We start from the raw sequence: 15187 nt of genomic DNA, 5'->3' as shown, positions 1-15187 counted from the left end.
TGATACACTTTCAGGTCAGATTTTAAAGTCCAAAAGTTTAAATTATAAACTTGTCTTCAAAATTCCCTGCCATCTCATAAGGTCATAAAATCTAAATGATGGTAAAGGCCACCCATGGAAAAGAATGCTTAGAGGCAAAGGCTGTGCTGAGAATTTCAGCATTCTACCCATGAAGCTGTAGGCACTAACATTCTGGTAAAAAAAGACCCAGCTGAGCTGGGAATGAAGACACAGCTTCTTGTCTTGGCTTTGCTGAGAACTTGCAATGTGACTCTGGGTAAATCACTTCACCTTTCTGAGCTCCTGATTCTCTTGCAGGTAATTATCCCGGCCTTATCTCCTTCGTTGTTTCAAAAAGAAAATGAGATAAATGATTTGTGTAAAAGTACTTTGAATGGTAAAACGTAGCATGTTATTATTTAAACAAGGCATTATCCTCCCAAACCTACTTAGAGGGGGTTGTAAATGAAATACTGCATATTAATATGATCCTGGGCTTTGGAGAATTTGGCTCCTCGGGGCTCCATTACAGCCTCGGCTCTTTTTCAGCGCAGCATAAATTATGTCCTCCAAACAAGTCTTCAATACCCCTTGGAAGACTGAGAGGCGAGCATGAGTCTGCTTAGTGCCCCTCAAATAGGTACCACTGAAGAGAAAGCAGAGCGTTGAAGAAAACACTGAACAGGTTCTGCCTGCCAAGTCTGTGCTCGAGTTGCAGTTTCTCGCATGCATGGGTGTTGAGAACAAAGGAAGCATGTCTGTAAACCCAAGTCTAGGCTGGAATTTCCATACCCTGTGGGTATTTTTCCGAGTTACTATAATAGATGCATGTCCGTGCGTAAGTGTGAATATACACAAACATGACATTATACAAGCAGATGGCTTTGCCACATTACACACCCAATTCATGAAAAGCTATCGGTTCCGCAAACCTCATTTGCTATTGTAATTGGGTCCTTTTGCCCGTTTGTGTTGTGCGTTTTTGACCCTGGTCATTCGCCCATTCTGTAGCCTTCTAGGTATTCAGAAAGCGCTTTTACTCCCCCACAACTCTAGGCATAGATCAGAAATAATTATTTTCCTACTTACAAATCTCAGAAATGCCTGAACCATTTGTTATTGTTGTTTTTAAATATGAGAGCTTTGGAATAAGGCAAGACTTGGAAAGTTTTGATCATAGAATTTTCTCACTCTGGGGACTCTAACTCAATCTAGGATATCTCACCGGCATTATATTAAAAGCACCAGATCTACTCATTACCTATGAGGTTTCAGAGGACGTGCGATCCCTCGAACAAGGTTCCCTTGTGCGTCCTGATGAACCTTGGGTCTGACTCTCCCCACAAGCCCATAAAGGTGAGAGCAAAGCACTCTGCCATGCACACACTAAAAAAAGTCTCATTCCTGATTGCCAGAGCCCTCGAGCTGTCACTGTGCACCCCCTCAGGGATCCCAGAGGCCCTCATCACCACCAAGAAAGAGTTTTTCCTCCACACAACAGGTTGGTGGGGAAGCATCAGCCTGGGGTCTGAGGGATTCGCACTGACATCCCAGATCAAACACTTATGTGACTTTGGGCAAGTTTCTTAAGGTCTCTGATCCTATGTCTTCAGCTGTCAAATGAACATCATACAGCAAATCCCCTACATACAAAAGGTTTCCCCAATGGCTCAGGGGTAAAGACTCCACCTGCTGACACAGGAGACACAGGTTCAATCCCTGGGTCGGGAAGATCCCCTGGAGGAGAGCATGGCTACCCACTTCAGTATTCTTGCCTGAAAAATCCCATGGACAGAGGAACCTGGTGGGCTACATTCCAAAGGGTGACAAAGAGTCAGACACGACTGAGCGAATACAAAACACCCGCACGCCTACAATATGAACCTTCAAGTTGAGAACTTTCAAAGAGGCGAACGTGTGTTCAAATATCCAATCCTGTATGCTCACTCGTGTCTGGGGCACACTGTCATGTGCTTCCATCCTTTCCAAGTGGCTGTGGCACTGTGTACTTTACTGTGCCCTCCTGCATAGAGGATAGCAGTAGCGTCTCTTTATTTCAAGCCCCAGTGACGGAGCTGGTACTACTGTACTTTTCAAGGTACTGTAATATAAGATGAAAATCATTTTCTTTATTTTTTTGGTGCTTGTTTTTCAAGGTATTATTTGTGTGAAAGGTACTGTATTACAAACCTATTACAGTACAGTACTATATAGCCAATTGTTTTAGTTGGGTACCTAGGTTAACTTCATTGGGCTTACAAATATGTTCTTGGAACAAAACTCATTCTTAGGTAAGGGACTTACTGTGTGTGTGTGTGTGTGCGTGTGCATGTGCGTGTGCATGTGCGTGTGTGTGTGTGTGTGTGTGTTAGTTGCTCAGTCATGTCTGACTCCTTTTGACTGCATGGACTGTGGCCTGCCATGCTCCTCTGTCCATGGAATTCTCCAGGTAAGAATAGTGAGTGGGTTGCCACGCCCTTCTCAGGGGATCTTCCCAACCCAGGGATTGAACCCAGGTCTCCCACATTGCAGGCAGATTATTTGCCATTTGAGCTACCTGAAAGGATGGTGGTGAGGATGAAATGAGATGATGCTTGCGAAGGGCTTAGGATAATACCAGCAACATAAATGAGTACTCAACCCATGGCAGCCAGTAGTTACAGTAAAACATCCGCCATCACAGCCCTCCTCACTACAGCTGCAGTAGGAAAAGTACTCAGTTACGGAGGGGCCTAACCCCTTTAAAAAGAAAAAAATGTACAGTCTCTACTTAAAGGGAGACAAGCCATGCACATCAATTAGTAAGAGTGAAACTACGCAGATGGCTTTCCTGTCCATAAATCACTAGTCAAGCTACATAAAATGTGTCCAAGGAAACAAGGAAGAGGGAATCCGCACTCCTGGGGTGATTCCTGAGCAGCTCCATGCACAGGAAGAAAGAAAAAATAAAAGTACATTTGGAGCATGTTCATACCTAGTTCCAGACGTAGGTACACGACAATACAAACTACTGTAGATCGTGTGTGCACCGGAAATTATCAACTCTAGGTGTGAGGCACCAGTGTCCCCAGCCCTGGCCTGACAGTGTGGGCACAACAGTGTCTTTGGTTTCCCAGCTTGTCTTTTACAGAACAAATCAAGCTGATCTGTGTGGATCCTGTGGTTGCAGTGGCAGCACAGCTGGATGGGCACAGCTTGGGGTGGGAGAAGCTGTGATTTGTAGCAGCCGCCAATTTCCATAGTGTAAACACTCCCATCACGAGACCTCACTGAGAGCAAAACTGAGAAGCCCATACATACAGCCAGGACAAGCCGGCTCCACTGCACCGCTGTGTGAACGGACCCAGCACTGAGGGAGCTTTTAGCTCTCTAAATCTCTCTCATCACTTCTGCTCTATAATTACTGGATTCTGTTTCTCTGTTCAGTCTGAATTATTTCCATTCCCGTCATTTTTCCCACTGATCTTACCTTCTTGTCCTTGGTCCTTCCTATTGTTCTTCTATGAATCTTGAGGAACCTGCATCCCTCTGACTGTGAAGATAAAGAAAAATACACAGCAATGAGTCATTTAGGGACATACAGACCTGGGTTTATAAGAATACTGTTACAAAATAAGCTTATTTTAAGCAAGAGTCACTGTAATATGCGTCCAGAGTGAACTGCTGATATTCAAGCCCAGGTCCTCACAGCTGCACATATGGTCTATTTTCAATATGCATTAATGTGGTTTATCACCTTCTCTCTCCACCCGATCCGGTCTGCGCATTGCTGCCAAAAATAGCTTCCTGAAATAATACTTGGATCACATTTCCCATTCAAAAGTTCCAGTGGTTTCTCCATCCCTCTAGGAAAAAGACCAAACTCTTAGCTCACAAGGCCTTTCAGAGCCAGAACTCCAATGGCTTTGGTTGCTCACATCTCTCTTTACACCAGCCTACTTGCCATCCTTTTCTGCACTTGAACTCCAGTGTTTGTTTATGTAGGGAATGTTTCAATTTACCTTTGGCTCCTAAATCATACTCTTTCTTCATTCCAACATCAAATCCTCCAATTTCTGCAACTCTCTTCTGAGTACTCTCTGCAGTTTGATCTTTCCTCCTCTGACCTTATTCAAGTGTCTTGTCTTTACTTCCCAAATGGCTCTTAATTCACACTGCTTGGTATTGAAGCTATTTGTTTGCATAATCTCTAAAAATGGATTACTAACATGAACAGCATAGAACCGTGTCTTTGACTGTTCCCCAGCACTCCCCAGGAGAACTCTCTGTGATGATGTAGATGTTTTTATTCACACTATCCAATATGGTAGCTACTAGCCACAGGTGGCTACCAAGCACATGGCAAGTGGCCAGAGAGACTGAGGAACTGGACTTTATTTATTTCAATTCATTGAAAGAGTCACAGTGACTGGTAGCTCCATTTTGGACTGCATGGCTAGACCCTCTACAAGATACAGCACAAGTGTCTACTACTTTGCAGTCATTCAACCACTATTTGTTGACAGAATCAGTGAAATTTCCTAATGTCATAACATAACCCTAGTTTCTCTCTCTCTTTTTTTTTCTACAGCCTGTGGCCTTGTCCCTATCACCCAAAACCTTCCTGGTGACCTTGTTGGCAACAGTCGTTGGATGGGATTTAAATGTTCACTAGAACACAGTCTGCTTCTAGCCTGTGGAAGCATTCAGAGAGGAGGGCTGAGTTGGCCAAGACTGAAACATTTGAAAGCCAGCTGTTTTTCTCCCCAGGGCCACCTCCACTCTCAAGGGCCAGCGTGCCAAAGTCTGTGTGTCTTAAAGTCTCCACTGAGACCTTAAGAAATTGTCCCATCACTTTGGGTCAGTTTTGACGTGCTGTTTAAACTCAGTAAAAGTCTACATTTCAATTTCTCATAGCTGAAACATAGTTAACTCTGAGTAAAACATACATACATACATATATATATATGTGTGTGTATATATATATATATATATACACACACACATATATACACACACACATGCAATTGCTTAATTTGCAGCAAATATTCTGGTGCATTTTTATGCATTCGTTTGCACAGATGGGACAATAATTCATTCATAATTTACAGATTTTTAAAATAATGCAAATACTCTGTTTCAGCAATGTTGAAGAAAAACTCGAAAATTCTTCCTTTTAAACAAGTTAGAAAATGCTAAACTTCATTGAGGAATAACTCCACAGAGAATTTGAAAGCCCAAAGGACCTTAAACATCAGTGAGCCCGACACACCCCCTCTACACTCAACACATATAATCATGGTCGCTTAGAATTGTCTGTATAAAGTTTTAGTAAATCTTTGCCCACAGCAGAGAAACCAGAAATGTATTCTATTTCTGCAGTACTCTCCATTAATTAACAGAATCCCAGTTTATAAGACGATTAAAATGTCTTTTATTTAAAACAAGCAAATTAAATTAGATCACTTCACTTTACAAACATAAAAAGTAAAATGTTATTTTCGTTCCCCACTCTGCAGTAGTCATTTAGAATAAGGTAATGTAATAACATTCATCTCATACCAAAAAAAATTAATGTAAGAAAAGGAAACATTTACTTACTTGCCTTATGTTTTTATTAGACACTGAATTTGCAGATGTCACTTTCCATGAATAACTAACCCCAGAATTTGACCCAACTCCTTAGTATTAATAGCTTCTGATTCTCAGAAGACATTTAGAATTGCACTGCATGGTGACCTAGCATATTCCCATACATACACACACACAAAAGCAATGTCAAATGTAGTTAACTGTTTTATAGTACAGCCTAATTCATGGAAGATATTTCTTACCAAATTTGTATCATCTTATTAATATTCTTTGTAGAAAAGTTAGAAAACACTCTTCAGTGACTAGTCATTATGTACTTTGCTTCCCATCCCCAAACAATCTTTGACCTCTAATTATGCTGAATTGTGGGACCTGTCATGCTACACAAAGATTATATTGTGCTACTGAAAATTCCCAATTTAACAAAAGGAATACAGATTTGCCTCCAAGAGAGTGATAGTAAAATATACCCACTGTCAATTGATTTCCCTAGTTCTAATTGCAAGAATTATACTCTAAAAAGAGACACTTCTGATAGCCAGATTAATTATACAGCTTTCTTAAATAAATGCAATGTTATTATGTTTGTGCTCACATAGTAACCAAACAAAGTCAAAAGGTGTTATCAGAATATTTTCTCAGATAGAGGCTACGTGACCCTCCATGATGTGGACAAGAATATGTACATAATAAATAAGTTTATATAGAGTGCCCCAATAAAGCGGAGAAGGCAATGGCACCCACTTCAATACTCTTGCCTGGAAAATCCCATGGACGGAGGAGGCTGGTAGGCTGCAGTCCATGGGGTCTGGAAGAGTCGGACACGACTGAGCAACTTCACTTTCACTTTTCACTTTCATGCATTGGAGAGGGAAATGGCAACCCACTCCAGTGTTCTTGCCTGGAGAATCCCAGAGACGGGGGAGCCTGGTGGGCTGCCGTCTATGGGGTCGCACAGAGTCGGACAGGACTGAAGCAACTTAGCAGCAGCCCCAATTAAGTGCTTATTAAGTTACCCGCTCTGAGATTCCCCTATGCTCATCCACCTACCTTGGTTTTTCTCACTAATGTGCTTACAGCTTCTTTCTACACAAAGTACAATGGTCCTCTTTGGCTTAACTTGTGATATTTATCTGACATTACAAACACATGGCAACTGTTTTCTTATGATATTACAATGAACTTGGATTTTTTTTTGCGTTGTTCTATTTTGGTTTAAATTTTCAGTTTAGCTTCCAGGAAAATCAATTTAGTCTGAGACTCAGGTACTTCCTCTTTGAGAAATACCTATATCTATGCAACCTGTTGGGCTTCCCAGGAGGTTCTAGTGGTAAAGAAAGTGAAAGCCACTCAGTTGTGCTCGACTCTTTGTGACCCCATGGACTATAGAGTCCATGGAATTCTCCAGGCCAGAATAACCAGAGTAGGTAGCCTTTCCCTTCTCCAGGGGATCTTCCCAACCCAGGGATTGAACCCAAGTCTCCCACATTACAGGCGGATTCTTGACCAACTGAGCTATCAGGGAAGCCCAGTGGTGAAGAACTGCCTGCCAGTGTAAGAGACGTGAGACACAGGTCCACTGTTGTATCAGGAAGATCCCATGGCGAAGGGCACGGCAACCCACTCCAGTTTTCTTTCCTGGAGAATCCCATGGACAGAGGATCTTGGCAGTCTACCATCCATAGGATCACAAAGAGTCGGACACAACTGAACAACTAACACTTTCACTTCATGCAACCTGTTGGACAGATGGGCTGAAGACCATTTGGGGTTCAGGTATGGAGCAGAACCTGTTCTACGCTCCTGAAACACCCGCACTTGTGAAGAGCATGTTTACAGCGCAAAAACTTTCTTTACTTGAAGCTCTGTCCAGCATGAGCTCTGTCCACATTTCAACAAATTAGTTTACATTTATATTCAGGACAACAGACATGAGAGTTGGCTAACATGTTCCCACAGTATTAAGATAATCTAATGGCAGAATGTGGGTCTCTCTTACAATTATGATTGAGCCTATGACTCAAAGCCAGGCCCAGGGCATAATTCACGAACCAAATGCATAGCCCAATAAAAATCATTTCTCATGTTTAAAAAGAAGGAACCCCTAAAAACACCACAGATTGCTTGAATATAGTGGAAAGAAAACTCTCCTAAATAAAACCAAATTCTTTCTTTACCAGGAGGGGGAAAAAAAAAACATTCTAATACTGCATAAAAATTGAAAGAAGATATATTGAAGTCAGTAAGATTTAGCATTTAGAATAGAAAAAGAAAAATATATGAGATGTCAAAATAATATTAAGTCAAACCAAAAGCACTATGCAAAACAGTAAATACAACTTGATGTCATTTTTAAAAGAAATAGGTAGATTGAACTATTAATGGTGATTATCTTCACAGTAAATTATCTTTTGTAATCTACCTGTGCTTTCCAAATTTTTCTACAATAAATAGGCATTAATTTTTAATTTAAAATGGTTTAAATTTTAAAAAGAAGAGCTATTGACTGGAGCTAATAGCAGTACCCTTTGCAGTAATTTATTGTTGTTGTTATCTAGTCACTTAGTCATGTCTGACTGTTTTTCAGCCTCAAGGATTATAGCCTACCAGATTCCTCTATCTATGGGATTTCCCAGGCAAGAATATGGAATGGGTTGCCATTTCCTTCTCCAGGAGATCTTCCCAACCCAGGGATAAAATCTGCATCTCCTGCATTGGCAGGTGGATTCCTTACCACTGAATGAGATAATAGCAGTACACTCTAGTAATAACAACAGCAATAACAATAATGATGATAGGAAATATCTAGATACCCTCTGCTTATTCCAACTATGCTTATTTTGTCATAAAAATATTACTGTAGAGCCCATGTTCATATTGGAGAAGGAAATGGCAACCCACTTCACTATTCTTGCCCGGAGAATCCCAGGGACAGAGGAGCCTGGTGGGCTGCCATCTATGGGGTCGCACAGAGTCAGACACGACTAAAGCAACTTAGCAGCAGCAGCAGCATGTCCATATTGGTTGGATATTTCATTTTCACACAATGTACATTGTCAAACTTGATGAAAATTATTTCAAGTGAAGTTTTCAACCTGCAATGATGTACTTCTCATGAGTTGGTGTTTGTGCTGAGTAACATGCCTGCACCAGAGCCCTGACACTGATAATGAAACAAGTTTCTTTTCTCTGCTGCTTATTTGCTAAAAGTGTACTTAGCAAACCCCTTGACCCATTCATAGACTGAGTAGTTACTGTGTTTCAGGCAAATACCTGAGATACACATGTGAAAGATACAGACACATCAATGTCAAAAGATTCTGCCTCTTGTAGTCCTGTGTGGTTAACATACATATGGAGAGATGCTGGAAGAGGAGAAAGAAGAAATGGAAACAACTAATTACAACATGGTATAATATGTGCTAATAGAGCAAAATACAAATTACTAAAGGAATGTTGGGGGAATCCTTTCATCTGGGAACTAAAGCATTCTTTCTTCTGAGTCTAATCTTCTGAGTCTATTAAAAGTATCTTATGAATACTGGTGTCCACAAGGATCATACTACTTTAGCTCCCAGGGATTCATCAAATGAATGCACACAATTAGGTATAAAATTCAATTGAGATTTACTGAAATTCTCAAGTGATATCATAATGCGTGTCAGTGGGATCTATATGTCTACATTAGCACAGTTCTATTGGAAGGTACAAAGGGAATAGCCAAGATATTAAGTCAGTGTATTTTCCTCCTAGGTAATCCTTACTTCCTAGTTTTTCCATGATTCCTTAAAGGGAAAAAACCACACCTAGGTATGCATATTTTATTTATGGATTTACTTATTGGCCATGCTGTGTGGCATGCAGGATCTTAGTTCCCTGACCAGAGACGGAACCCGAGGCCCCTGCAATGGAAGTGCAGAGTCTTAACCACTGGACTGTCAGGGAAGTCCCCACTGCATAGAGTTTCTTCCCTTGTAAAGAAAGGATATGTTAGTACCCAGGAAGGCTAAGAAATGAGGCTTATTGAAATAGATGTAGCCTAAGATATATTTCAATTGGAAAGAAAGTGCAATGCAGAGTCACTTGATGAGCATGGCAGAGTGTGAAAACGAGAGAAGCCTTAGGCAATGATGGCAGAACCCGATTCCTTAGTCCTGCCTCGCACCCTCCAATATCTTGGAAGATCTGAGAATACGAGTCAATGATCTACTTTCTCTGGTATAATTGGAAGGATGACGAATTTGACTGAATTTGATGGATTTGTCTCTGTGTCTGGTCCAACATGCCACTCACACGACAATGCTGCTATTGGAGAGACGTCCCTTGAGAGCCTGAAGTGGCACTTTTCAACATGGGACATGCCTGGATCCTGTAAGCAGCAAATAGAGCACACAGAAGTGTCGAGAAGGCTGGAGGAAGTCTGGGTTGGAAGTGAGGGCAGCAGAGCATGGAGCCTTGAGACTGCAAGCAAGCGGCCAGGCCCACCCCCGTCAGGTGTGGATATCAACATGACCTCCCCAGAGGCTGCGTGGAGCCAGAACTTGTCAGCAGACCCCAGGGGGGCCGCACAGATGAACTTCCTCACCACAGAGCCCCAGATCTGCACACAGAACAAGGACCTGCATTCATAGACGCTCCACTTGCTGCTACCACAGGATTACAGGATCTCCCCCCGGCCCCCGACCCTGAGACATACGACACCATCTTGGGGAAGGGCAGGGAGATGGTTGATAAATCCGAAAGACTGAACATTTACCCTAAAGAGACTGAGTCATCCAAGAGAAATTATCTAAACAGGAAGAGACAGAAATGCAGTTAATTAGCAAGATTAAAGCACCCCAACCCCTACCCCTATGCCGCTAATAAGCAGAGTTAACAAGCTCAGGAGAAAAATTAAATCATTATCAAAAGATTCCCCCAAGCTTCTGAAAAGCCCAGGAGAGGGAATTATACCAAGTAGTAGTCACAGGGCAAATGTCATTTATCCTATTACACTAACACCCAGGGCTCAAAAGCTGGTCTCTTTGATGCACGGTGACCCTCACTCAGTTGACAACTTGGATTGATCATGGTAGAAGAGAAGAGATCCTCAGTCAGTAATCTGTGATGTCAATAGAGATCATTTTTTCATCAGCTGCTTGCTGCTACTTGCCTAATCCTGCAAAGTGGGCAGTCAGTGATGAGAGTTAGCCACAAATACCTTACTTCTGTTTCTCCCACATTATTACCCCTAGACTTATATGCCCCAAATATTATGAGATAGATAATAAGGGAAAATAAAAGGCATTCATGAATTTGGTAAATGTTTTGGTAGAGCTTAAAAAAATCTAAGTTAGGAGATAGTAGATATAGTTGGAGAAAGCAATGGCAACCCACTCCAGTACTCTTGCCTGGAAAATCCCATGGGCAGAGGAGCCTGGCAGGCTGCAGTCTATGGGGTCACTAGGAGTCGGACACGACTGAGCGACTTCACTTTCACTTTTCACTTTCATGCATTGGAGAAGGAAATGGCAACCCACTCCAGTGTTCTTGCCTGGAGAATCCCAGGGATGGGGGAGCCTGGTGGGCTGCCGTCTTATGGGGTCACACAGAGTCGGACACGACTGAAGCGACTTAGCAGCAGTAGCAGCAGACCTAGTGGCTAATAGGTCATCAACAACTTTCCAAGTTTCCACTTAAGTTCTACCATTCTGGAGAAAGAATGTTGTCACATAAGTTTGGAATGCTGGGTTAAGTAGAAATAAGCAGACGTCTTATCTGAAGAGCTACCTCTAATAAATCGAATGTGCAAAGTGAAAAGGGTTAAGTGTGTAGTTTCTTAAACATATTTCAGTAGCCTCTTGCAGCTGGCCAGTACCAGCTAATGAGAGATTGTAGGCTACTCTTTGCAACTCAGATAGAACTGGGAGTTTGAGTGCAGCCATGCTGGGAACATTTACAACATAGAAATTGACAGCACTAAAGAAAGGCAACTCCAAAGAATGCTCAAACTACCACACAATTGCACACATCTCACACACTAGTAAAGTAACGCTCAAAATTCTCGCTCCAAGCCAGGCTTCAGCAATACATGAACAGTGAACTTCGAGATGTTCAAGCTGGTTTTAGAAAAGGCAGAGGAACCAGAGATCAAATTGCCAACATCCACTGGATCATGGATAAAGCAAGAGAGTTCCAGAAAACCATCTATTTCTGCTTTATTGACTATGCCAAAGCCTTTGACTGTGCGTGGATCACAACAAACTGTGGAAAATTCTGAAGGAGATGGGAATACCATACCACCTGACCTGCCTCTTGAGAAACCTATATGCAGGTCAGGAAGCAACAGTTAGAACTGGACATGGAACAACAGACTGGTTCCAAATAGGAAAAGGAGTACGTCAAGGCTGTATATCATCACCCTGCTTATTTAACTTATATGCAGAGTACATCATGAGAAACACTGGGCTGTAAGAAGCACAAACTGGAATCAAGATTGCTGGGAGAAATATCAGTAACCTCAGATATGCAGATGACACCATTCTTATGGCAGAAAAGTGAAGAGGAACTCAAAAGCCTCTTGATGAAAGTGAAAGAGGAGAGTGAAAAAGTTGGCTTAAAGTTCAACATTCAGAAAACAAAGATCATGGCTTCTGGTCCCATCACTTCATGGCAAATAGATGGGGAAACAGTGGGAACAGTGGAAACGGTGTCAGACTTTATTTCTTGGGGCTCCAAAATCACTGCAGATGGTGACTGCAGCCATGAAATTAAAAGATGCTTACTCCTTGGAAGGAAAGTTATGACCAACCTAGGTAGCATATTAAAAACCAGAGACATTACTTTGCCAACAAAGGTCCATCTAGTCAAGGCTATGGTTTTTCCAGTGGTCACATTTGGATGTGAAAGTTGGGCTGTGAAGACAGCTGAGCACCAAAGAATTGATGCTTTTGAACTGTGGTGTTGGAGAAGACTCTTGAGAGTCCCTTGGACTGCAAGGAAATCCAACCAGTCCATCCTAAAGGAGATAAGTCCTGGGTGTTCATTGGAAGGACTGATACTGAAGCTGAAACTCCAGTACTTTGGCCACCTCATGGGAAGAGTTGACTCATTGGAAAAGATCCTGATGCTGGAAAGGATTGTGGGCAGGAGGAGAAGGGGACAACAGAGGATGAGATGGCTGGATGGCATCACCGACTCAATGCACATGAGTTTGAGTGAACTCCAGGAGTTGGTGATGGACAGGGAGGCCTGGCGTGCTGCAATTCATGGGGTCACAAAGAGTCGGACAGGACTCAGTGACTGAACTGAACTGAAGAGGTTAATTGTTTATTTTTCTTGGAGATCTGGTTCTTAAACTTTTAGGAGCATACCATTGTCTTAGAAATGCTTTCTTAATAAAACATGTGATGGCACTCGTGGATTAATACACTATTGCTGCTGTAACAAATAACTACAAAGTGAGTGGCTTAAAACAGCACAAATAGGGGCTTCCCTGGCAGTCCGGTGGTTAAGACTCTATGCTTCCAATGCAGGGGGGCTTGAGTTCAACCCCTGGTCAGGGCATTAAGGTCCCACATTCCTTTTGGCCAAAATAAATAAATAAATAAAATTTTACAAAAAATAACCTAAAAATATGTCCTGACAGTTCTGTAGGTTAGGCGTCTGATACAGGTCTCGCTGGGCTAAAATCAGGGTGTCAGGATTCCTTTGTGGAGGCTTTAGGAGAAAGCATATTCCATAACTTGTTTCCAGCTTCCAGAGACATCTGAATTCCCCAGTGCATGTCTCTTTTCTCCATTGTCATAGCCATCAGCAGCAGATCAAGTCCTTCTCATGTTATATCACTCTGACCTTCTCTTCTGCCTTCCACTTCCACTTTGAAGGACCTCTGTGATTTCACTGGGTCCACTCAGATAGTCCATGATAATTTCCCTATTTTCAGATCAGCTGATTAGCAACCCTAATTCCACCTGCAATACTAAATACTCTTTCAATGAAAAGTGACATATTCACAGGATCCAGGGATCAGGATATGGAAATCTTTGAAGGGCCATTATGCTGCCTAACATGGAGGAAAAGCTATGACAAACCTACCAAGCATATTAAAAGGCAGAGACGTCACTTTGCCAACACAAGTCCGTATAGTCAAAGCTATGATTTTTCCCAGTCATTTACAGTGTGAGAGTTGGACCAGAAAGAAGGCTGAGCACTGAAGAATTGATGATTTTGAAGTGTGGTCCTGGAAAAGACTCTTTAGAGTCCCTTGGACAGCAAGGAGATCAAACCAGTCAATCCTAAAGGAAATCAGTCCTGAATATTTATTGGAAGGACTGATGCTGAGGCTGAAGCTGAAACTCCAATACTTTGGCCACCTGATGAGAAGAGTTGACTATTGGAAAACACCCTGATGCTGGGAAAGATTGAGGGCAGGAGGAGAAGGGGGCAACAAAGGATGAGATGTGTGGGTGGCAAAACCAACTCAATGGACATGAATTTGAGCAAACTCTGGAGATAGTGAAGCACACGGAAGCCTGATGTGCTGCAGTCCATAGGGTTGCAAACAGTCGGATGTAACTTAGTGACCGAAGGTCAACAAAAAAACACGGGTAGTGTTTTAAGGAACACATTTTAGGGAGTCACAAAAGTCCTTAAATGGAAAGAGTTTTGGGTTACTCACTTTCTAATTTATCTTGCATACATTATTTATCCTTTTAGAACCTCCATGAATTGCTCCATGAAATGGGGATAATGTGTTCTTTACTTTGAAAAATTGTTTGGCTTGATCAATTAAAATAATAGCGGTGATAATGTTTTAAAAAGTCATGATGCTCTACTTATATATCATTATTATTCATAATAACATAATACAGGGTTTTCCTTAAGGTCAAAATCATTTTTATAATGTATAACTCAATTATTCCCTACATGCATATAATCTCGAAAACATGCATAGGACTGACTCTGGCCCTTTGCCAAGAGGAAAGTGCAGATAAATAAGGACTCCAGGTCACTTTAGATTTTCACTTGTGCCTGCATCTAGATTAGACTTCCCAGAGTTCTTTGACTTAGTGAAAAACCTGGATAAATGCAAGATCTTCTGGACTCTTTGAGACTAGATCTGGGCAAATTCCCCTTTATAAGCTATTCTTTCCTCTCTCTCCTACTTTACCTTTGTCTGTAACACTCTTAAGCAATAACACAGATAAGTGGGTTGAGGTGGGATAAAGAATGAAAATCACTTTTAATAACCTGCTGCCTTTTAGACATAATCTGAACCCCAGATCCTTTCCAGAGGGAGTCACAGAACGAAACATCTCAGTCCTAACTGTTGATTACTAAATTGTTTGGTGTTTCTCTGTATTGCAAATAAATGATTTTATTATTACTTAATAAAATGAAATTTTTTTTTGCTGTTTATATATTTGACACCTTGTCTTCTTTTGCCTGTGTGTGTCTAGGTTGCATTACTTAGAATCACTTTTTGCTTGTTAATTCACCAAACATGGATCCTTTATCTCCCCACTGATTCTCAGCATTCTAGGGGTTTTATTACACATATTGTTTCCTGCACCATCCACCAGCCTTGACAAAGAATAGATGCACAGCTGGAAAAGAGATTATTAAGGAATGTGTT

The 15187-nt window shown here is 41.7% G+C and overlaps 1 long non-coding RNA gene across 1 annotated transcript in view; it reads right to left on the bottom strand.

Moving 5' to 3' along the window:
• The window catches only part of LOC109567128 (uncharacterized), a 223535-nt gene that overhangs the window by 509 nt on the left and 207839 nt on the right, over window positions 1–15187 (bottom strand). Inside the window, exon 4 of the long non-coding RNA XR_002181970.2 lies at window positions 3470–3532. This is a non-coding gene — a long non-coding RNA (uncharacterized lncRNA). The remainder of the gene's footprint in view (window positions 1–3469; window positions 3533–15187) is intronic.

This window comes from Bos indicus, chromosome 12, assembly GCF_029378745.1.
Source record: "Bos indicus isolate NIAB-ARS_2022 breed Sahiwal x Tharparkar chromosome 12, NIAB-ARS_B.indTharparkar_mat_pri_1.0, whole genome shotgun sequence".
NCBI lineage: Eukaryota > Metazoa > Chordata > Mammalia > Artiodactyla > Bovidae > Bos > Bos indicus.
This window is presented reverse-complemented; position numbering and strand designations above follow the sequence as displayed.